The sequence below is a fragment of the Phascolarctos cinereus genome, unplaced genomic scaffold (assembly GCF_003287225.1).
Source record: "Phascolarctos cinereus isolate Bilbo 61053 unplaced genomic scaffold, phaCin_HiC Scaffold_3;HRSCAF=262, whole genome shotgun sequence".
Classification (NCBI taxonomy): domain Eukaryota; kingdom Metazoa; phylum Chordata; class Mammalia; order Diprotodontia; family Phascolarctidae; genus Phascolarctos; species Phascolarctos cinereus.
The window spans coordinates 73,361,911-73,387,797 of NW_027555736.1; the positions used below are offsets into that span (position 1 = coordinate 73,361,911).

Sequence of the window (25,887 nt, forward strand, 5' to 3'; positions counted from 1 at the left end):
AGGACAAGATAAAAAAGATCAATATGAATGAGCTGAACTAAAGAACTGAGTTATTAATTACATTCATGGGTTGGAAAATAGAACAGGCTAATCAAGGAAAACTTTCTAAAATATGGTACAGGATCATAGACTTAGAGTTGAAAGGTATCTTAGAAGTCATTTAATCTCACCAACTCATTTAATAGATAAGGAACCTGAGGCTTAGAGAGGTTAAATGACTTGCCAGAAAAGCATAGGAAGTAAGGCTCAGAGGGGGGGATAGGAACCCAGATCCTTGGACTTCATTGACCAAAGAGGCAGGCAGCAGTCCATAAATAAAACTTGAACTGGGACTCTATGAATTTTTTGTACATGGCACAATAATAGAACTTGGGTGGGTTAAGGAGGGAAAGGAGGAAAGAAGAGAGACTGAATATATAGGAAATGATAAAATCATCACTATCCGAAGCCCACTTCCAGCTTCCACCTCTATTATTACTGGATTTAACTAGATAGGGATAAAGGGCTCCTCCTATGTTCCCTAGCTATTTTTTCTCTTCTCTTTTTCCTTTCTGAGTTGTGACTAGGCAACCCTTTAAGGTGGGCCAAAGTTTAGAAATAGGCAGTTACAAGAGCTCAGAAGAAGATATTTTAGCTAGAATGGAGTGCGTGAGATACTGTAAAGCAGAAAACAAAGGCAGAAGATGAGAGTATGACCAAAAGGTGGAGAACTCTGACAGCAATGTTCAAAGTTCATGTTTTATTCTGAAAGGAAAAAACCATAATAACTGTTCCTTTCACCCCAATATAGACAACTGTTACTTTCTTCTGGGGGTTACTCAGGACTGGATGGGGTTGGAAACCAGCAAAAATGGCAGAAAAGGAGAAAGCGGTACAGCCTAGCTCTCTTCCACAAATATTCCCACAAAGACTGAGGAAGATCACCAGATTGAGCAGTGATTGGGAAATCCAAGGAGAAAGCACAATGCATCATTTTTTCAACAAAGGTCAACATGACTTTGGGCACTGGAGAGTAGGTCTGGCCAGGAAGAAAGAGCTTTATAGCACAAAGACATGGCTGGAGCCTGTGGCTGTGTAAAAGGGCAAGGAGCCTCCAGAGATCAAGGATTCAGCTTGGAGAACAGAAAAGAGCTGGCAGATGTGTCAGTGATTCCAGAGCTGGGTTGTAGATTCCGTGCTAAAGCCTGAGGTTCCCTCAAGGCAGGGAACAGGAACAGAAGCAAACTGAGCCGGAAGCTATGTTGCTCTTACCATAGAACAGGGTCCCAGATCTAGTATGGACTAAGGCTAGGGTCAACAGCTCTGTACCAGGGAAAAGAGAGCAAGATCACAGATTCAGCATGGCAAGAAACAGGGATGGCATACCAGGCAGGGAGTGGGAATAGGCAGAATTTCCAGAAAGTATGTCATTCTGATCCTAGATGAGGATCTCCCAGGGGGAAGGTCTGAAGCTGAGTTACCAGAGCAGGGAGCTCAAACCAAAGAAAAGCCTGAAGCTTTGTCCCTCTGAACCTGTCCAGCCTTCAAGCTGACAGGTCTGGGGCTAGTAGATGTCTCTCCTGAAGCCCCAACCAGGGAAAAACCTGTAGTTGTGTCACTCAGACAAAATCCTGGGTTGGGAGCCTGAAAAGCCTCGAACAGATTTCTCCCCAGATCAGACCATTTAGGGATACTGAAAATTTGCAGCTCCCTAGTCAGAGCCATTGCTAAGATCCTTGAAGAATATAATGCTTAATACCCTGAAAAACCAACAGCAGGATATAAAAGAAAACAAAGCAGAAACAAAAAAGGCCTCAAAACTCTCTCCAGAAGTATGCAGAGCCTGGTCCTAACAAAAAGTCCCAAATTCAGGAATAAGGCTGGAAGAATAAAAATTAAAAAACTATGGTAAAGGACTATTATGGAGCCAGAGATATCTAAGAGAATAAGTCTACAACATCTAAAAGCAAAGTCTTAAAGAAAAACCCAACTTTATCACAAGATCAACTGGAATTCCTAGAAGAAATGAAGCAAAAGTTTAAAAATCAGTTTGTAAATGAGTGCTCTAGAAGAACAAACTGGAACAGAGTTAAGTGCCAGAGGTTAAGACCTCTTTTTTTAGGGAACATTAGCAGCTTAGTAGCACAAGAGATGCAAAACCTTATCCAAGTAACAGACTTCCTGAAAATTAAAATGGACCAAACAGAACTCACTGATTACATGGGACAAGTGCACCACGACCCTGTCAGTCACCCAGGCTCATAACCTCAGTGTTAGCCTCCACTCTTCTCTTTCTTTCTCTAATCTAATTTGTTGCCAAGTCCTGTTGATTCTCCCTTTATAACATCACTTGCATATGACCCCTTCTCTCCTCTGACACTGCTAGCTCCTTGGTATAGGCCCTCCACACCTCATGCCTGGACTATTCCAAAAGGCTTCTGCTTGGCCTCCTGTTCCAAGCCCCTCTCCACTCTACTCCATCCTCCACTCAGCTTTCAAACTGATCTTCCTAAAACACAGATCTGGCCATGTGATGGCCATGTGACACACACCACTCCCCACATTCAATAAACACCAGTGGCTCCCTAAACTTCTAACATCAAATATAAAATCCTGTTTGGCATCTGAAGCCCTTGATAACTTGGCTCCTTCCTACCTTTCTAGTCTTTTTATACCTTCCTCTTCTCCAGGAATTCTGCTTACACTCCTCTTTCTACAGGAGGCATCCTCTCTAAGATTACTTCGTATCTATGTTGTATGTATCTTGTGTGCACACACGAACACACACACTCACACATCCTTGCTTCCTCCTCTTTTAGAACAATAAGCTCTTTGAGAAAAGGGACTATTTCATTTTTGTCTTTATATCCATAGTCCTTAACACAGTGTTGGAACAGTACTAAATGTTTAATAAATGCTTATTGATGAGGGCCTGCACAAGAGTGGTAGCTGTGTGAGTATAAAGAGGATAAGGGGATATCATATGAGAGATATTTTGAAGATGGAAACAAAACTTGGCAAAAGATAGAATATGGCATGTGGACTGAGCACAAGTGAGGTATCAAATATGACACTGAAATTCTGAGCCTGGGTGACTGGGATGATGGTGGTGTCCTTGACAATGACAGGGAAACTGGAGGGGAGAGGAGCTAATGGGGAGAAAGACAATGAGTTTTGCTTTGGCTACATTACATTTGAGAGCACTGTGAGACATCCAGTATGAGGTATGCATTAGGTAGTTGGTGATATAGGACTGTAGCTCAGAAGAGAGACCAGGGCAATATATATATAGCTGGAATCATCTACATAGAGGTGATAATTGAACCCATGGGAGCTGATAAGATCAGCAGGCGAGATTAGTACTGAAAGAGAAGAGGACCCAGGAGAAGACCTTGGGGATATCCATGCTTAGTGGGCACAACCTGAAATGAAGATACAGCAAAGGAATTTGAAAAGGAGCAGTAAGACAGGCAGGAGAAGAACCAGAAAGAAGCATGGTGGCCAAAACCACAAAGGAGACAGTGTCCAGAAGAGGACAGTGGTTAGAAGATGTCAAATTCTAGAGGTCAAAAAGGTTGAGAATCTGAACCCAGGTCTTCCTCACTCCAAGTCCAGCGCTCTATGCACTACATCATGCTGCCGGCATAGTTCACCCACAGCAGTTTGGTAACATGCTGAAGAATATAATAGAACACACTGAAATAATTAGCCCTGTTAATCACCATAGACCCCTTATAGTAAGTACTCAGGCAAATATCACCTAGTAGTTTACCACCACCATTACCAATTTTTTTATTTTTAGCAATACAAGAGATATAAAAGTCCTATAAAGAATATTTGTGGGGGCTCAGAGGTGGTGGTCAGTTAACTTGCTATGTAAATAATTTTTAAAAATACTGTTTGACCCTAGATAAATATGTTAAATAAATCACGTGATAAATCATGCTTATTTAAATTACCTTCAGGGGACATAAAAGCAACTTCTTTCTGGAGTACCCCCAAAATAGGCAGAAGAATCATTTCCTTTTTCTAATAATAGGTTCCCAGTGGAAAAGTAATGCTTAAACACAACATGTTAATCCTGTATTTGGTTCTTATCTATAAGTCTACAGCAGTCTTGCAGATAAGCTAAATGCATATACATACACAGTCTCTTGATTAGCTCAAACCTTTTTTCACTAGTCCTTTTTCATAATTAATAATGTTACAACAATGATACATCTGATAACACTAAACTTGAGGAACTGACTGGTCTACAGGAGACAGCAATAGCTTAGGAATCAGAATCTTAGAAATTCCAAAATTAATAGGGTGACTTTGGGAAGGTAATTTAACCTCCTTGGGTTTCTATTGCCTCATTAGCAATGGAGGATACATTAGGTAGAACTGGTGTTCGTGGTAAATTTCTGAATCTCAACTTGCTTCAGGGCACTTTAGGTCATAGCATCTGCTTCTTCCAAGATCATAAGCTCAAAATCTTTCTTAAATATTTTCCTTGTGCTGGCCAAGTTCAGGATTGGATTCCTCACAGAACCTATTCCCCAGTTATCTCAATCAACCTTCGTAGTTTTTTAGTACAGGCCAGGACGGACAAATGTCATTCTACCACCAGAAAAGCAGGTGTAACAATCAACAGAACCATATAATCTTAAGAATTGGAAGAGAATTTAAAAATCACCTAGTCCTACTCCTAAATGCATACGAATCTCTTCTACAACATAAGTGACAAGCAGTCATTCAGCCTCTGCTTGAACACCTTCAGATACAAGGAAGTTACTACCTCACAAGGTATTCTATTTTGGTAGGAAAAGGGTCTTTCATATTAAACTGAAATGTGCATTCCTGTAACTTCTACCTAGTGGTCTTCATTCTTTCCCTCAAAATAACTGTCAAAATGATAGTCTTTATAGTCTCCCCTATCCTCACTCCCATACACACAACTCTTTTCTTCTCCAGAGTAAATAACGCCAGTGTTTTCACAATATTTTTCCAGTCCCCTCATCACTGTGGCTTCCCTCCTCTTCACATGCTCTGGCTTGCCTATATCCTTTCTAAAATCTAGTGGTTTGACTGGAGCAAAGTACAACGGGACTTTCACCTTTCTCCTACTGCATGTTGTATTCTACTAATGCAGCCTAAAACGGAATGAGATTTTTGAACAGCCTATCACACATGCCACTGCCTCACTGAGCTTTCAATAAACTAGAATCCCCAGGTTATTTTTCCCATGAACTACTTTCTAGCTAAATGTTTCCCATCTTAGTTCATAGGAAAGGCAGCTCAAAGGTCATCAAGCCCAACATCCTCATTTTACAGATGAGGAAACTGAGGCTCAGCGAGAGTAATTAAATTGTCCAAAGTCATGCAGTTAGGAAGCGTCTGGGATGGAACTCACATCCAGGTCTTCCTGACTCCACGTTCAGCACTCTCTCCACTATACCACACTCTCCCCTTTACCTTCACTGATAACTTTTTTTTTTAAATGGGCAGGGCAAGCTGAGAAATTAGCAAAGACCATATCTTATCTAAATTTTTTATCTTCCCCTGCACTTGCACACAGCAAGCAGTCACCCAATACTTGTTGAATGAACCCATGGTAAGTTCTTGACTCTTGTTCACCTTCACTGGTCACTGCTGTTTAAAGGCCAAAGCATTTATACAGGAGAGAAGGGGAGTCTATGAAGCTTATGATGTTCTCTTTGAAGTGATGGATGTTTTATGAGTCTTCAGAAAAGGGAAGGGACTTAAATATTAATTTATAAACAATAACGCTAAGTTAAAATAATCATTAGGATTAACAAATTTATGCTGCTAGTTCTTGAGTAGATAGGAATTTGAACAACACAGTCACAACACTGATTTACATAAATGAATTAGGGATACTCCAAGGTTCCAACTGGTGTCCTTGGGCCAAAAAGATGCTGTTAAAAAGGACCAGTGCACTGATCAGAGAAATGCAAATTAAAACAATTCTGAGGCACCACCTATTGGCCAACATGACATATTACATATTTGACATATAACATATTGGCTAATATGACAATAAAGGAAAATGTTGGAAGTTGGAGGGGATGTAGGAAAACTGGGACACTAACACACTGTTGGTGGAGTTGTGAACTTATCCAACCATTCTGGAGAGCAATTTGGAACTATGCCCAAAGAGCTATAAAACTATGCATACCCTTTGATCCAGGAATACCACTGCTAGGTCTATATCCCAAAGACATTAAAAAAAAAAAGGACCTATTTGTACAAAAATATTTATAGCAGCTCTTTTTGTGGTGGCTAAGAATTGGAAATCAAAGGGATGCCCATCAATTGGGGAATGGCTAAACAAACTGGTATATGATTGCAATGGAATATTATTATGCTATAAAAAACTGTAAGCCAGATGATTTCAGAAAATCTGGGAAGACTTACATGAACTGATGCATACATAGCGAAGTAAACAGAATCAGGAGAGTGCTGTATATAGTAACAGCAATTTTGTTCGATGAACTATGAATAACTTAGCTATTCTCAACAATACAATGATCCAAGATAATCCCAAAGGACTAATGATGAAGTATACTATCCACCTCCAGATAAAGAACTGATATTGATTGAATATAGACTGAAGCTTGCTATTTTTCACTTTCTTTCATTTTGTTTCTTTTATTCGAGTCTTCTTGTACAAAATGACTAATATGGAAATGTATTACACAATTGCACATGTATAATCTATATCTGATTGCTTACCATCTAAGAGAGGGAGGAGTAAAGGAAGGGAAGGAAGGATAGAATTTGGAACTCACAGCTTTAAATAAAAATGTTTTAAAGAATTGGGAAAAAACAACAAAAACAAAAAAGGACTAGTGCTAATAACCAAGAAAAGGATGGAGTTTAGGAGTAGGGACTAAAATATGATACTGAAAGAAAAGGAGCAAGAATTGGTAGGGTGTAAGGTTTTTTTTTTTAAAGTAGGCTTAGGAGATATTTAAAAGGTTAAGAAATATTGGCATAATGTGTAAATAATGGTACATGTAAGGGAAAGGAAAACATAAAAGCAATCTGAAGAGTATGTGAAACCTAGTCAGATATTTTTTTTAAAAAAAGGCATCTCTAGGAGGGAAAAAAAAATAAACCCTGGATTCAAAATACACAATACTACATATTCTCTTTATATTATCAAGGTTCTCTATCCCAACATGTCAACGACTCATGCAGAAATAAGACTCTAAAAATGTGCCCTTCGTTTGCATAGGAGACTCACTTTAAAGCAGGCTTAATCCAAATACACCACAGAGCCATTCATCTGGGGCATAATAATAGGAAAGATTCTACTTGGACAGCAGAGATGTGACTTCACATTTAAATAACTATGGAATCTGTTAATGAACCACAACTGATTCTGCAGTAGTTTTCTTAACGTACTCTTCCATAAATGTGCTTGCACCAGTTAATACAATGAGATACTTCACAGCTGAAAAAACAGAATAATTTCTATGTCTGCTTAGGAGTAGTGCACTCTTACATCTGTTCAAAATAGGTTGTGGAAAATTTATTATTATATTTTAGATCAATACCATAAAATTAGTAACTTGTAACACTCAAGTTTTTAGGCGAAGCAGGAGACTACCCTGGGCCTTCTCTGCAAAGACACCTTAGGATGAGATGTACACACTGGAGTTGTGCAGATACTTTTAGAAAGTTATTCAGAACACCTTAATTAACTAAAAGAGTGTATAAATTAGGTCCGTAATAGGGAACTGAATGGCGAGAGTCAAATGCCTGTTCAAATCACTACATTCTAGAGAACAGTCTGGTGTACTCTATCAGTGGGACTGGATCAATTTGAGCATCTTTTCTGCTATGAAAGTCACTGTTGTATAGCCTCAGAGAAGGAGATCAGTTTGTGACGGTCAAAGACAACCCCAAATTACTACTATCCTCACTTCTAACCTGCTATGGTGGGAGGAACCATATTAGTTGATCAACAAACATTAACTAAATGCTTACAATGTGTCCAGCACTATGCTAAGCATGCAGTCACGAAGAGGGGCAAGCACAGGCAGGGTGCCTGCCCTCAAGGAGCTCACATTTAGTGAGGAGACAGTATATGGAGAACTATGCATATATAAAATACAAACAGTATAAATGGAAGGTAGTCTCCCACGGAAAGCACTGGGGGAGGAGGGATGGGAAAGGTCTCCTACAGAAGGTGGGATTTGATGTGATTCTCAAAGAAAGCAAAGGAAGCCGGGAGAAGAAGGTGAGAAGGGAGAACATTCCGGGTATGGGGAGCAACCTTTGAAAAGGCATGGAGTCTGCAAATGGATGCAAAGGACAGCAAGTTGGCCAGGCTAGCAAGACAGCAGCGTTCTTGGAGAGGAGTCAAGTGCAGGAAAACTGGGAAGGCAGGAAGGAGTCTGGTTCTAAAGAGCTTTCAATGTCAAACAGAACACTGTATATTTGATCTTGTGAATCACAAAAAGCCAGCTGAGTTTACCGGGGGGGGGGGGGGGGGGGTTCTAGGCAGTCTTTAGGTAGTTTAAGTTTCATATAGGAACAAAATGAGACCCTGGTAGGTCATTCACCACTTAACAAAAAAGATCTGCTGAGCCATAGTGGAAGAATATTCAACAAGGATTGATTTATTTGATCAAGCTGTATGTCGCTGCTGTGCCAGACTCACTCAGGTTGATGCACCAACCACAAATGCAGCTCCTGAGGCCCCCTTGTGGTTGTTTTATACCCAGGTGAGGAGGAAGTGGCATCAGCAATCAGGACTTTTTGGCCCCTGTGCCAACCAGGTCTCAAAGAAGGTGTCAATACCTTTTAAGGAAAAACTAGACTTACTCACAGTGGGGTCACAAGGCAGAACTGGAGTGGAGGATGGGCTGGACTGAGGAGACACCCACCAGCTGCTATTGCAGTGGTCCAGGGATGAGGGGAGGAGGGCCTATCCCAGGGAATCGGCTTGTGAGAGTGAAGAGGAAGAAACATAGATGAGGTATGTTGTGAGAGTAAAAATGACAAGGCCTGCCAACAGACTGGACATGATATTAGGAGTGAGAGTGAGGAAGAGAGGCTGACAGTAAGAAGAGGAGCCTCAGTGACTGGGACGATGATGGTGACCTTAACAGTAAACAGAACATGAATGGAACTTTTTTCATGAATAAATTCAGGAGCTTTAGTGGAATATCAATAATTAATAATACCAATGATATTTATATTATACTTTAGGTTTGCAAAATAATTTACATACTTGGTCTTCATCTGACATTCACAACAACCTGTGAGAGAGGTACACTAGTTATTATTTTCCGCATCTTATAGATGAGAAAACTGAGGCTCAGAGAGATTAAGTGACTTGCTTTTCTGGTTACTCTGTCAGTGTCAGAGGCAGAATCTGAACCTAGGTCTTTCTGCCTCCAGGTACAAGACTCTATCTGCTATGCCAGCATGTCTCAAGTGGAGCAAGAGATGAAGACAGACTTTTTGACATCTATTTTTTGGCTCTTCAGAGTCTCTTTTTCCTTCCTTCTTTCGTTCCTAGTACTGTGAATAGCTGAGGTTGCCAAATAAATGAAGTACTACGGTACATAGCAAAAATCTTGAACATTTTTGGAATGAAGCCTCAAATAATAATAATAAAAAAAAAAAGACTGGGAAAACGGAAAAGTTGGAGACTAAAGTCTCAAAATTTCAATATTATGAATTCATCTACATAAAGAATCTCAGGTATACAAGACAAGTAGTTACTATCCTAAACTTTTAAAAGACCTTCAACAATCCTTTGTGACTATTTAAATGGGATCACTGAGAATTCCTTCATTTGCAAGCATAAGGAGGTATGAAAGAATGAGGTAGATTATTTTAGCAGGCAAGTTGGTCTGGTTATAAATTAAAAGCATAAAAATGTAGACCTGGAGGACTGCCAGAAGTGAAAATGGCTAACATTGAAGCTTGGGACTTCTCTCAAAAGTCTCACTAATTTTGTCAAGTATCACAATGAGCCTGGCCTATAGTGAGTCTAAACCCTAGCGAGGTAAAACAGTTCTTCTGACCAAGAAATACTTAGGTTCAAATCTGCTAGGGTTGCTCCAGTCCGTATGATGCCGTAGATCTTGATGTCAGAACCGAACTATTTGGGGAAGGGAAAGGCATTTTAGTGGGGTATATGAGAACAACAAGAGCACTGGAAGAAGATAGAGGAGATATCCTAGAATGTCCTACCAAATCCTTTGTTGTCATGCTTATTCTCTGCCTCCATTCTTCAACTAACTATTCCCCACAACAGGCATTCTCCAAACCATTTACAATTAGTACTCATTCTTTGGCCCATATGATATTTGCTCTATATGTATAAACACATGAATACAGCTATAGATTAGAGAGTTGAAAGTTCATTCACTCTGGTCAAACCAAAGGTCTGAATCAGGGCCAGATATTTAAAAATACTCACAACTCATTAATTTCTGAGAGCTAATAATTTCCAATTAGCAGCAGAAAACTGACACCCCAATTTTTTTAACTCTCTCCATTTTACAGACAAGACAACTGAAAGAAGTTATACAATTTTAAGTATGTGGGAAACAATTTGCTATGAATATTTCTAAGACTAAATAAATATATTAACTGACTGAATTTAAGGGCCAGGGCTACTGTTATTCAGACTTGTGATTACACTGGAATAGGGAACTCCCAGTGAAGAAACCCTACCAATGTAGTTTGGTACCTGGTCAGTTTAACTTATATTCTGAGAGATGACCAAGGTCCCAGAGTCAGAATGTGTCAGGGGTAGGACTTTCAACTCAGGTCTTCCTGACTCTGAGGTCAGCTCTCTATCCACTAAGCCACTGGTGTCAAAATCAAATAGAAACAGCCTTGCTGGCTCCATATTGACTTAGAAAACCATAAATTAACATTATCTACGTTGTACTGTATTTTTATTTCTTTTGTTAAATATTTCCTAAAGACATTTTAATTTGGTTGGGGCAGCTGCTGCTTGACATCTCTTTGCTAAGCCTGCCACTTCTCAAGAAGGTGAGAGAGAGAAAATGAGGTTAATATTGCATATTCCTCCAGAGAATCTCTGAATTTTTTTATTCCCTATATGCTTGACATTGAAAACTAAGCCTTAGATTAACATACCATGTTTCCTTACCTACTTTTCCTATTTCTCTAAAACCTGGCCTTCTAATATTACACCACCCTTTAGAGAAGATCATTATAAAAAAAATGTTTGTAGACAATCTATTTCCATCTCCATTCCATGACACATATTCAGTATCATAAGTGTTACTGAGTACTGGTCTCACCATTTATTTTCCTTCCCAAAGCAATGAGAAGAAAATACCTACAAATGATCCTCCCTCTTTAAATCACTACTGGTCCCAATAATTCACTTCTACAAGAATAGTGCCACAATGTAACTTAAACACAATAGGCTACAACATTAAAAAAAAATTTGAGAATAGAAGTACTTTTCACAATTAGGGATAGGGAGAGAATTTGTAACCAAAGAAGGGATAGAAATGATCATAAAAGAGAAAACAGACAAATATGCATAAATAAAAGGGCTTCTGCATGAGTAAAATCAATAAGGCTATGGAAAACTGTCAGTTGGGGGGGAAAAAGAATTTTGCATCAAAAATACATGATAAAATTTGATATCCAGGACAGATAAGAAATCAGCACAAATATGTGCAACCAAGAACCATTTCTTTTTTTCAAAAGAAAAAAAATCACAAATTGTCAACAGCCACATGCAAGACTATTCCAAATCACTAATAAGTGAAATTCAAGTTAAATAACTCCCTTATTTCACCTCACACCCAGCAAATTGCCAAAAATGACAAAGGTTATAAATAGTCAATATAGGAAGGGCTACAGAAAATCAGGCATATGAAACAACATTTTTGGGAGAGTTGTGAATGTGAACTGATCCAACCAAGCCAGAAAACTATTTGGAAATGAGCAAGAAAAGTCATAAAATGTTTATACTCTCCAACCCAGAGATTCCACAACTATGTAAATATCCCAAGGAGGTCAAGGACAGACAGGAAGGCTTCATATATACCAAAATATCTATAGCAATAATTTTTAGGGTAGCAAAAAAACCTGAAAACAAAATGGGTGTCCATCTACCGAGGAAGAGCTGAACAAATTGTAGTATATGAACATAATGGAACATTGAGTCATGAGAAATGAGTAATATGAAGAATTCAGAGGATGTGAGAGGACTTGTATAAACTGATGCAAAGTGAAGCAAGCAGAACCACAAGAACATTAAATATAACGATTACAATAATATAAACTAAACAATACTAAAATGAAGCCAAATGCTAAGTATTGTTAACTCATCTTGGCCCCAAAGAAGAGATGAGGAAGCAGCTCCTTCTTTTTGGCACATAGGGAAGAGTCAGACTAAGTTCAGAAGTTATATATACATGGCTAGTATAATCACTGTGCTGATTATTTTTCTTCAAGGAGGTATTCACGGGGGATATAAATTTAGAAACAACTACCATGTAAAAACAAAATCACCAATAAAACTTAAAAAAAAAAAAGATAGTCAGGGGCATCCAAAAACAAAACAAAACAAAACAAAACAAAAAAGCTAGGGCTTTCAAGTACAGATCCAGGGCAGCACTTAATGTTCCTTTCAGGAGGCTGACTTAGCTGCCAGTGGTGTTAAGTTCTGAGCAATCAGGCTGCCACTGACAGCAGCACAGACTGAAAAAAAATCTTACCATTACACTTTCTATTTGAGAGTAAAATGACAGGGGAAATGGGTGAAGTTATGTGAACAAATATGGTGAATAAATTTCTACACAGAATAGTTTCCCAGAAAGAGCAACTACTAAACTATTCTGAATTATGGTTTATTTCAAAGGCATATTTTTGTATTCCAAAGGATTAACAATCAAAACCAAAGGAAGCAAATTGTTTTCTGTTATTTTCATCACCCAAAGAAGAAAGTTCAGTCAAGAAAACGTCACGCTACATCATTTCTATTTCTCTCTCCTTCTACTTTCCTTACCCACACTCCCACCCAAAGCTTGAATATGTTTTGGACTGTGGCCCAGGAATGGTGATAGTAGAAGTAAACCATTGTTCATTTCCATTTAGTCACTCCAGGAAGAAGAGAAACTTCAAATTTCTGTGGTAACCTATTTAGATGCTTACTGCTGGACAGCCATAATTTCCTAGGAGAAAAGGGATGGGTCAGATTTCAACAGCATTCTTTCCAGCAGAGATCTACATTTGACATGAAAAAGGTGGGACATCTTCTGCAAAAGCTCAACAAAAATTCCAATCTCTTGAAGCTCCTACTGAAATACAGCTGGCTCCACTGACCCTTTAATCACAAACTTTCAGCTTTGAGATTTGTCTACCTGAAGGCCAGAGAGTAATTAGTGTAGCCTTAATGAAGTTATATCAGCAAGTCTCAGAATCAATTTTCTTTTTAAAACCTGAGGCCACAGATTCCTACTTTAATTCTGCAGTCACTGCTCCTAACTCCCCTTGACTTACTGAGCTTCGCCTGAGTGAAAACAGAAGAAGCGACTGCTTGTTGGCCGTCAATTATATTATCCACTCCACATGTAACCACATTGCATTGCCTCCTGATCTGTTTTTACTAATGGAGCTGTATCAACTGGGGGATACTTTTACTCTGAAGCGTCTCAACATGTGGGGTGTTGAGAATACCCTGAGCTTCTACAGCTTCTTCGAACCATGTTGTGTATATATATCAATGCAGAGTTAATTTTTCCCAAACATCACTTTTATCATATTACTCTCCATTCAAAAGCCTTCAATCACTTCCTACAGCCTAGTGAATAAAGTCCAAACTCCTGAGCCTGCCATTCAAGACTCTTCACAATCAGGCCCCAACTCTGATTCCAATTGCTCTCAAACATCAATCCTCTGCTCTAGCCAGGCTGGTCTTCTTACTATCCTCCAAATACACCATACGCATTTCCTTTTCTGAAATGACTGCCTACATCTTCTAGCTAACCTTCGTGCATTCTTCAAAAGGACTATTTGAAATGCTGTGATCTCCTTACAGCTTACACTGACCACTTTTGCCAGTAATGACTTTACTCTCTATTTGACTAACACAGTACTTACCTATGTCATCCATTTTGACATCTGGAAGGTCTTGTATGGCTTAAAACCTTCATATGAAAGGTTTATCTCCAGAACTATGCCACTGGCTCCCTAAAGGCAGAGATCATTTTATATTTCTTTTGAATCCCCTATGACAACTAATATGATAGTGGGCACCCAGTAGGCACTCAATAAGGGAGCTGGTTAACTAAGCACAATGTTCTACAAACTGGAAAACTGAAGAAAAGGGCAATTTAAATGACCTACCCCAAAGCCACAAAGAAAAAAAAAATGAAATCCTAAAACTCTTAATCGAGTTCCCTGGTTCCACCCCAAAGTTCAATACGTAAGATCACTCTGAATTGTTTTCTAGTTCTCACAAGAACCTAGGGATTCTTTCTTCCCAACTAGATTGTAAGACAGGGGGTATGTTTTTTTTAATCTCACATACCTCCAACCACATATAGCAGGTGCTTAATCAATGTTTAGTGAACGAATGTTGAATGAATTTTTACTGATTGCTGTTCTGAAGGCTAGCTATTTGCCTACCAGATTTCTATAAGAGAGATACAAAGGCAGCTCCCATACTTTTCTTTGTCCCCTACACAAGCCTGCTAGGTGCCCCTTTCTGGTGGGAAGATTTATTTTTCATCATCTTTGGCACAAATACTAGAATGCTATCTGCCAGGCCCCATGCCCGATAAATATGCACCCACAAGCATTTATGGAGATAGATGGCTGGTGAGGAGGGGGCATTCCTTGGTCAAATCCCAATGCTGGCCTGTGGTTAGGGGGAAGAGAGAGTGGGGGAGGGGTGTGGCCCTGTGATTAATCACTGCCCACTCTGTTTAGGGGTATTCATCACAGGCCGCTGTCAGGTAAATCACTGGAAAAACACCTCTTCAGTAATTAATGTGAAGTGACGGATGGACAGCCCCTGGGCCCATTAATCAGGAACATCAGCAGCCTACTGAGATTATGAATGTCAGGATGCATAAACTGCCGGTGGATCAATAGGGCCAGGAATTCATCCAAGGCTCTCATTTCCGAGGCATCTCCGGTACATTAGGCTCCCTTCAACCCCTCCCCCCAATCTGAAACAAAAACGAAGCCTTCAGAACAAAGAAAGGGGGTCTTTACTGTGAAGTGGGCTGTGGCATCCACATAAACAGCCAGGGGGAGGCATTTACTGTCCAAGAACTCAGTAGGTGGCAAATGGATAAACAAATGGTATCAAATAAATACCCACAGAATACAAACTGAGATGAGACAGTCCAGCAATCAAGGAGATATAGTTAACAATCAATTATCCAGAGGCTATCTAGTTTATGTATTATCTAACATATTTATCTGTTTCTTAGCTTTCCAACTCCATTCTTCCTGTTCATATTTTGGCTGTCTCATTTCTGGTGAACACCATGGACTCATAGACTGTTAGAAGCTGAAAAGTCACTTAATGATTGTCCAACGCCCTTAATTCATACACAAGGAACCTGAGCTTGAAAAAGCTGAAGTTTCTTGTCCAAGGTCACACAAACAGTGGCAAAGGCAGCACCAGAGCTTCTGTCCTCAACAACTGGGTCTTTCCATAGTTTTACCTACTTGCTAACAACCACAGTTAAAATGTGAAAATAGAAGAAGGATTTGGATTGTCTGTGAATTTACTTTAACTATATCATCCTCACCCCCTCCAGGTCATGGAAACCTAAGAATTTCCCAAAGGCTCCTTTGGTGTTTCCAATAGACAAGACTGTGCCATTCTCAGTGCACTTCTCAGTTGCAAGGTGTTCTGCCAATTAGAGGGAATGAACTTAAGGCTAAATTTTGGTAAGATCCCAAGCAAACTGGAAATCAACTAAATATTATGTCTTCTTTAAATCAAAGAGAAAATTCTAATTCAAATGTGTCTGTTCAACCTGACAGAGCTACCCTTTTCTCAAGCTCCACATTCACTTTAAGCTTCAATTAAATTCCGTATGAGAGGCAGTGCTGCTGCCACTGCCCCATATTGCAGTATGTGCTAAGAGAGCAGTGACGGGAAGGAGATTGTGCTGGCTTCCACATCCTGCCAAGCCCCAGTGTTATATTTTGTGGTCAGACCTCAGCCATGGCTGCAACTGTTGGTCAGAAAGTGTCTCAGAGTTCCTGCTGCCTGTTCCGCTAAATCTCATTTCATCCTGCTGATGGATAGATGGATGGATAGATGGCCGCTTGGTGAAAGCAGCATTATCAGCCAGCTTCGATGGAGCCTCTGCATGATGGATGGCCCTCGTTCTGCTTTCTCCAAACCACCATCGATCTAAGCCATATTTCAGCGGTCAGAACCAGTAATATTAAGATACACAATCAGGTTAACCTCCTGAAAAGAAATCCCAACACTTGCTTTGCTTTAATCATAAACATAGCTGAAAATATAATTTCATTCTCTCTAGATGATAGTCCAATGAACTCTACTAGTTTACAGCTCAGAAGAAATAGCTGGGCTCAGTTTTTAGTACTGATTGAAAAACATCAAAAGCCAGAAATGCCTGTGTATTTCTAACTAATCAGCTCTGGGAAAACGTACTCTATAGATTCCACCAAAGCAGTGGACATATCACTCTACGTGTATATTCAGGGGTATGAGTGAGAATCATTAGAATTTCCCCAAAGATCTACTCAGACTTTTGTCAATCAAGCAATCAAGAGTCTTACAAGTCCTTTGAGCCCTGAAGTATATACCACATAATCCTTCTGTGTCCAAATCAGAAGTGCTTAAACCCAGAGAAGAAGGCAACCAGCCCAACCCTACCATCAACAGTCCCACTCTAGCTACCCTAGTGGGCTGACTTGCCCATTTATTCATGATTCTGAGAAACTTTCCAAACTCTACTTCATACCTGTTTCCTCTTGTACCCTTCAAAAACCAGATGCAGGCTGATGCCTATATTCTCTGACTGCATTTCTGCTTATGGCATTCTAACTGTTATGAATTTCTGGCCGAAGCTCTCAGACAGAGCTGAGACCTGTCAACTAGACAGTCACATCTTATCTCGTCTGTTTTGGAATGAAAGCGTGGACTCTGACCTAGACTTCTGGACTAGTACCAGTAACAGGCACCTCACACGACTTATTTACAGATTTAAGGGAAAGCTCATGGTCAAGATACTTAACTAACTACAATTTAGTGATACCAGAACAAAGGAAACTTGCCCATCTGCCCCACTGCCCCTGAATCTCAGCCTTGTGTTCTAATTCTGCAATGTAAAGGAGTGAGCACCCAGCAAGTCTAACCAGGAGACAGCCAGCTCTGCCAGCACTGCAGAGTAAGTGGCCTTCCTCTACTACACGGAAGACAGATTGCTTTCTACTCCAGAGTAAATAAACCACCCAAGGTGAAATACCAATCATGAGTAAGAAAACACCACGTACCTATGAGTATGCCAATTAGAAACCAGGTAAGAAAGTATATCTGGAATGAAACAATATCTTTGGTGCATTGTGGTTACACCTATGGATCCATCGGTCACTCTAGTTATTACTACTGATATGTCTACACATGGATAGAAATACTCCACCTCAGGAAGTGAGCAGGTCTGACCAGCTGCCTCAGTACCTGCACACACCTTATTTCAAGGCTAACTGAGCACCTGATTGGGACCTCTTGCCTGCATGTTACCCTGCTTACCCTATCCTCACTTACCCTTACCCAAGAACCCAGTGCTGATATTGAGTTTGTATGGTCTGGCTATAGTTTGGGACAATTTAAGGGAAATATAAACTAGCAGAATCAATGAAAATGATAGTGGCTACAAGAAATCTAGGCTTTTACAATAGGCAGACTAAGGGAAATATACAGGGCTTTACCCTTAAAAAGATACTCCCCAGAAGGGTATTTACTACTTACCTGGATTTCAATAGTCTACAGAAAGTATTTTTCTTTGGTGGGGGAGGGGGGATTAGGGGAGAAGCAATATATTTAATATTGCTAACATATTTAGCCCTAATATATTTAAGAGGAATGAAAAAGGGATAAAATTGTACTACTATCCAAGACCTTTTCCCCATTTATTTTTTCTTTGATTTTAGTTTTATTATTATTTTAGTCAGAAAAGATCCTGCTAAGTGTACAGAACCCAAGTTAAAACTAAATTAAAAAAGAAACTACATGAGAACAACAGAACTAAAGAGAAAGAAAATAACATTAAAAACTCAAAGTACTTACCTGTGGTGGGTTAGCTACTGAGAGATAATCGTTCGCTATCTCCTTTTCTCATACCCAGGTAACATACTTGACCAAGAGATTCTATTCTTTCAGTAGTGAGCATTTCTATTTTGCAAACTGGTCTCTTACTGTATTGATGTTTATACAATTACAGGATATGGGGTCTTCTTTCTGACAAGAAGAACCAGCTTAAGATATTTAATAAATTTAAAGGCCACATCTCACTGGTGTCTTATCAAAAACAGCACTGACAGTCCTTACAAACTCTAGTGAAGTGTGAGGCATAGCTTTAGGGGGAGAAGCAAATGAAATAGCTGTCTGTGGATACAAAAAAAAAGATTGAAAATCATTCTCCTATAAGAACAACTGGACTGAAATGCTGACTAATAAGACCAGCAACTAGGTCAGCCCTCATTCCTATTTCACCAGGGTTTCTGGAACAGCCCTGTCCATAGGCTGCACTGAAAAGTGGCAAGGCACTCTTTCAGTAGATCATTGTGATTTAGATCAAGACTGGACTTTTCCCTCTTGTGGGCAGAAGGTATCATTGTAACACCTACTAGTAAACTGCCTTCCTCAACTGCTGACCCAATCAGTCCATATGGGCTCAGGACACAACCAATTAATCTATCAATAAGCATTTATCAAGCACCTACCATGCACCAGACATTCATTTCAAAGACAAAGTAAATTTTGAACAAGAAGATAAACACTCTGAAAAAAATATCCCATGATATCTTTAAACACTCAATTCAGATTATCTACCACACTATAGCTCCTCTCCATCAGCGGATATGATAAATGAGATCATCCATACTCTTAGACTATACGCTTCTTGAGAATAGAGTTTCTGTCATATCTTTAAGTCTCCATTGTCCAGGTATATTGTTTTACACACAGCAGGTGCTTAACAAATGTCTGAGTTGAAATTAATTGAAATTATTGCAAGAAAAATGCAACAAAGACTGGACAAGAATTTTACTATATTCTACAAGGCTATTTAGCACTTGAGAAAAAAACATTGCTTCCCACCTTAAGCACTTCCCACTTACTAAGAGAAAATAACATCTCTCAGGCAAGAAATAAAGAATGTCACTTCTCTTATTTCTTGTTTAATTATCTATATAACTCCCTAGTAGGAGGGTATTGCTTTTATTACTTAACTGCTTTCTGAACTAGTAAATTTTTTATCCTAATTTGTAAGGTCCAATATGATTACCCTTTCCTTTTCACAGGCAATTCCCCATATAAGTTTCATTTCCCTGGTACAGAAAGACCTTCAAATTATACCAAAGTTGGCAATGTTAGGCTTCTTTTTTTTTAATTGTCTGCTTTAGTCAGTTATAAAATGATTTGGCTGCCTTCCATTTAACTATGGCGAATGACAGTTTCTGATCAGCAATACTCCATAGTTTTGGACCCTACAGGTGAAAGGAGTGAGACAGGTATGCCTGTCAGTCTTACAGTAATTTACTGACTTTACAAATATTCACAACTTTCACATCTGCAAAGACTCAACAAAGTTCTAGGGCTTGTCCAAATGCCAAGAGAGACAGGAGACCAGTGTAATGGAATGGTGAAGTTTGACAAGGATAAGAATACATGAACTGGAGCGCTCAGTGACATGCCCATTGCCAATAACCTTCTAGATTTAAAAGTGATAATAATCATAATTCACAGTTGTCTGTGAAAACATCCCCATTCACCTTGCCTCACCCTTAGAAACATATGGTAGGGATACCTCACCATGTGTCAGGAGATGAAATCCCTCCCTTCTTTTCCCCAAATGAATAATCTTTCCTGTATTTCCTCCTCCCACCATCTCTGTCATATTATTATTCAGAACATCTTATTCTTCTCTACAGTACTTCCCTACTCCATAGGGACATGTATACATGGAAACAAAGACCAATGAAAGTGACATTAGCACAATTCTTAGTCTTACAGAAAGTCCCAAGCAGAGTACGACTCCCATGCCAGAAAGTCTAAAAACAAATAAAACTTACACAGTAAATTTCAGCTATAGATGGTATTTTTAGGGGAAGTATGCTACAAAGTTAGGTGTTTTAATGTCTACCTTGGACATCTGTAGCTTGCACCTTTCTGCAGTGGAACAAGTAACATTACTTACACAAGAGGAGGAAACATTTCAGGAGAAAGCTGAGTGTTGAGACAGACTAAGGATATGGGATATATGGTTCTAGTAGGATCTTGGCAGCTCCAAGGGCATAAGCAAACTATGGCACGAAGAGGTTTATCTCTCAGCATAACACAACTCACACCCCCAACTTATTTTACACTCCACTGGCCTCAGTGGCCATGCATTGGCACCAAATGATTTCAATCTCTATGGACTAGGAAACAGCCTGAAGCTCAGTCTCTTTCACACTCCACTGATGTGGTAACCCTATAGCTCACCAACCTACCATTCAGAGTTTAACATTCACACCTATAGTGACCACTGAAAAAGGCAGGCAGTTTAAGATTTTAATAGGTTTGAACAATGAACAAGTCATAAAAAAAGACAAAAAATATGTTTTGTAGTTGAAATATACCTCTTAGCAGCATCATATCACAAAACAAGCAATGTCTGGAAATAATTAGTAACCAAGTTAAATGGTGCTATCATATGCTCCTTTAAGATAGCTACAGGACAAGGCACATGTTGGCATATGCAAGCAATAAGGAAGCTTATTGGGACTGGTGAGCATATCAATCTGCCTGGCTTCCAAGCCTGGGGTACACTACTCTTACCTCCTTGAAGTTGTAGATACGAATTTGTTCTCACACTAATTCCAATATTCAGACAAGACCAATTCCATGGCCACCTAGGGAGGTTAGAATCAGCTTGAAGAGGGTCCAGGGATCCTGGAGCTCAAGACTTCTTAAGCTTTATCTTTACAAATTATCTCTAAATGTCCCTCTTAAACAGTCGTGTCAAACTCAGTTGATACTGACCCCAGTCGGCCATATATTGACTTAGAAAACTACAAATTAACATTATCTATGATGTATTGTATTTTTTTTTAAATTTTGTTAAACATTTCCCAATTACATTTTAATCTAGTTTGGGTCTCACTCTAGAGTTCTGTGACTAAATTTGACACAGCTCCTCTAAGTAGCATAACTTCCTTCTAGAATGGCACTGGAGTAGTTCCCCTGCTGGATCTATTCTAATCTGGACTGACTTTCTACACTGGAACACAAAGAGTGGATTGGATTCTGAGATTGTACCTCAAAGTTTGACATTTACTGAACAGCTTGTACACTGGGTCATTTTTCTTCCCCTTAGGGTTCCTCTCAGGTCACAGACTGAAGCCTACAAACCACTGAATAAAACATAAAGAAACCATGAAAAAAAACCAGCCTGGAACATTATTGCTTTTTTTAGAAGCTTATGTCTTATCGAAGTTAAGACTGAGTAGCTTGATGGTGAAATTTAGCTTGATGAAGCAGTAAAGTAGTAGTAGTGTAAAAGAACAATTACATGGGGACAGGCGCAGGCATTAGTGGATTGGGGAATGCAGGGACCAGCCAATGTATCGGGGCTTCATCTCTCTCTCCTGCTCCCAGTCATACTAGGAAGTGTGAATCTGAAATCTGGCTGCTAAGGAAATAGAAGCAAAACGTTTTACTTGTGAGCACAGAAAGCATTAGATAATAAGTAAATAAGGGATAACTCTTTCATATATGGAAAGGTTATTATCAAGCTTTAAGAATAGAAAAGGGTTAAGAAGTTTGACCAGGTAATACTATATGGGATTAACGTACTTAAATTTAGAAGCCTAAATTACTGTAGTAAGACCGAAAGGATGAATGCTAGCATGCTAGCTTGCTAGGTAACAAGCAGCTATTCTATACTGATTGATATGGGAGTATTTAATCTAGATTAAACAAAAGCCTGTGTACTAGATTTCCTAAATGAAAAGGTAACTACTGTCTGCAAAAATCCTACAATCTAATTCAGAAGACAGAACAGATGAACAGAAAAAGAAAAGTAACAACACAAGGCAGTATATGATTAGCAAATATAAATAGCAGTACAAGGTTATGAAGTTTAGAGGAAAAAGAGATCATTAAAAAAACTGACAGAGGAACTAGGCCTTAAAGAAAGCAAGGAAGTAGAAGGAGGATCATAGAAAAGCAGAGAGATGAAAATGAACAAGGTACTTTTGGGGGTAAATGAACAACCCTGCTGCTTCTAGGATAAAATAAATTCTCTTTGGCTAGGGGCCTTGAATGCCAAGCTAACAAGTTTGGACTTCATCCATAAGCAATGAAGAGCCAGTGAAAGCCTACACTGGAGGCCTAAGAAGTGGTACTACCAGAATATTTCCACTTCCACATCCCTTTTCTTACTCCTTCACCAATTTCCCCCAGACTATTTCTGCCCCTTTTCTCTGCTATCAACCTGACTTTGGATTTGTATAATTAATGCATGGAAACAAGACAGACCACCGAATTTTGAGTTATGAACACTGTTATGATCGCTTACTCACATGTTGATTATGCTCAAACATTGCCAAGAAAAGGAAAAATAGGAGGAATAGGTTAGGAACAGTACTTTTCCCTGAGTTCCAATCCTGTGTGCAAAACTGAGTACAAGACTAAAAATAGTAATCAAACATATTCATTCTCCACATTCACTAAAAAATGATTCAATTAAGTCAGACAGAAGGCTGCAACAGCAAACACCCCAAGTTTATTCCAGGATCTGAGTGGTGACAAGGTAGCCTTGCCTTCAGTTCAGAATGAGGTTACTTACAATGACCCACCAGTCACTGAATCAACATCAAAACAAACCTAAGCCAGGGATGAGGAGACAGCCAATTTGTGATATGCATACAGAGACTGGTTTCACAGTTAATGTAATAATTCCTGGAAAAGGTAAACTCCACTAACTCTCCACCCTTCACCCTGGTCCTCCCAGCTGGGCAGGGAGGGTTTGGGCAGCCTCATTTCCTGGCAAGAAGTGATATTTTTAGTTGCTTCAAGATTTCTAATTCCATCCAATCTATACTTCCATCAATAAAACTTCTAACCTTACAGCCTTGCTAACAAAATGAAACAGCAACACCTTGAGAAGAGAGTGAAACACATGTACCCCAACCCACAAATAACCCCAAAGCATCAGTTGCTGCTTTAGAGCCAATTTGACTCCCTGATTCTGTCAACTCGAATGGTTTCCATCCCAACTGTCTGCAAGGCCTTGAAGCCACTCTCTCCCCCAACCCCCAACTATAGCATGTACATCCCCCCTTTCACTGCTGTCCATCCTCCCCCCACCTCACAGACTGCTGCTGCAGATTGTCAGACTCGTGTTTGGGGACTTGGGAAGTGCTCTTGTGGGACGGCTCTGTGTGCTGGCACAGCATTTTCACAGACACAATGTCACTCTTTATGGCCAGGTACAGATTGGCTTCTTCTTAAAATAATAATAATAATAATAATAATACTGAAAAGGCAAGTACAAGGAGATTTTAAACAGCCAAGATTAAACCTCTCTTTGTTTTCCTCTGGGGGTCTGGGTATCCTCAAAGCCATGCTCGATGACACCCGTCCTTCTGCTCACTCTAAGCCACGTGTCAGTTAGGACTATCAGCGGTCAGATTTGTGAAATGGAAAAGGCCATGGCTTCCTAAATACGGAGATGCTCAAAGGACCAAAAGCCTGTCCAAGGGCAATCTCGCTTTGCTTTCTTTTCTCACATCTGCTCACCCTATCGGAAGGGATTTTTCAGAATTCTCCATGACAGCACTGTTAGCAAGCATTATCATCTACACCAAACTCCCCAATACCCTCCTCTCAGCTGAGCCAGGTGGGCCTTCCTGTTCCTCAAGCAAGCCATGCTCACCTCCATGCCTACTGTTCTCTTTCCTGGAATGATATGCCTCCTCTCCTCCACCTGCCCAAATCTCGTAAATCACTTCAGATGCTCCAGTTCAAGTGATCTTGCCTCCAGGAAGACTACACTAGCTTCTTGCTGCCTCTCCACATCTTTTCAGCTTCTGATCTGCATCAGGCCATTTAGCACTTCTTCATCACTCTGTGGCATAATAACCGCAGTTCCTACCTCACAGGATTATTGTGATTCTCAAATAGGGTTAAACAAACGTAAAGCATTTCACAAATGTACCATGTAAACTTCAGATATTTTCATTGTTGTTTCATGCATATGAGTCTAACCACCCAAACACTGTAAGCACTTTATGGACAAAAACCATCTCACTGAACCAAATACAGTGCAGGGCATACAGTAGGAGCTCCATAAATGAGTGATTGTTTGAGTATGCCAAATCTTCTATTACTTTCAGACTCTGCTCCATTTTAACATACAGAAGCAGGAAAAGAAATTTTAAATTGTGCAAGAACACAGAAAAATGTCTAGCATTAAAAAATAAAAACAAAAAAAACAGGATTCTGCCCAAACTGTCACCTCTCAGCAATGGCCATTATATACAGCCTATAAATCTAGAAGTTTTCCTAGACAAAAAGGTGTTTGTTGACAGAGAACAAGGAAGGAACCCAGGCAAAATGCAACCACCAACTAACTATTGGGTTATTCAAGAACCATAAAGTATAGATGTATGTGAGACAAAAACAAAAGGCAAGCAGCTGAAGCACCAAGGCAGTCTGAACCTTGAGTTTGTATCTGTCCTCTATTTCCCAACCTGTGAACAGACATCTCTCCAGCAGAATGCCAGCTCTCTCGGGGGAAGGGGGGGGGGGTGTCCTGTCTCGCTTGTGCTGTATCCCTCAGGCCCAAGGCAGGGCCTGGCACACAGTTAAGTGCTCCACAAATGCTTGCTGACTGACTGATCCCTCAACAGTGCCTCCCCTTCCCTAGAATTGCTCTGGCGACTCTACTAGGAAAATATTTAATGCCATTAGTGCCCACAATCACTGTAGTGGCCTATTCTTCTTGTTACTTAAGCAAGTAGCAGCAGTGGGCCACAAACAAGTGCAAGCTGTTACTATCATTCATGCAGGATCCATTTTTTGTGCCTTTTTGGTAGAAAAGTATCAGCTGGGGCAGCAAAGTAAGACTCAGTTGTGCTAACCTGTCATAAGAAAGCTGTGTCAGCCACTGGCCTTCCTTATCTTTTCTGGTTACCTGCTCCTTTGTTGTCAGCATGGTCTCAGTCCCCACTGGAGGTCCCTACCTCCATACGACTCCTCCACTCCTACTAGAACCTTCATCGTGAGAGCAACCACCATGAAAGACTCCAGGGCTAGGCCCAACTACACTGGAGTTGCTCCATGCTATGGACAAAGATGGCGAGCTGGGGCAGACTGGGATGCAGCACTTGCATGCAGGAGACCTGGGTCCAAATCTCAGTTCTGACACTTAGTAGCTGTGTTACCCTAGAGGAGTCACTTAACCTTTGAGTGTCACTACCTCATTTGGAGATGACACTTCCACCACCTTCCTCACGGAGCCGGTATGTGATGAGAGTTATCTCCCACATAACAGTTGCCTCTTCTACCCTTGAAGCCTTCTTTAAAAACTTAATGAGATTATATATCTGCAAGGGTAATTATTAAAAATCTAAATGTTTTACTATATTCTAATATTCTTTTTAATTCCAAGATGTTTGGCAGGA

General features: G+C 39.9%; 1 protein-coding gene across 3 annotated transcripts in view; it reads right to left on the reverse strand.

Annotated features, from left to right (window-relative positions):
- R3HCC1L (R3H domain and coiled-coil containing 1 like) overlaps positions 1-25,887 on the reverse strand; it is a 96,307-nt gene that overhangs the window by 42,772 nt on the left and 27,648 nt on the right. The gene's annotated exons all lie outside the window — the stretch shown is intronic.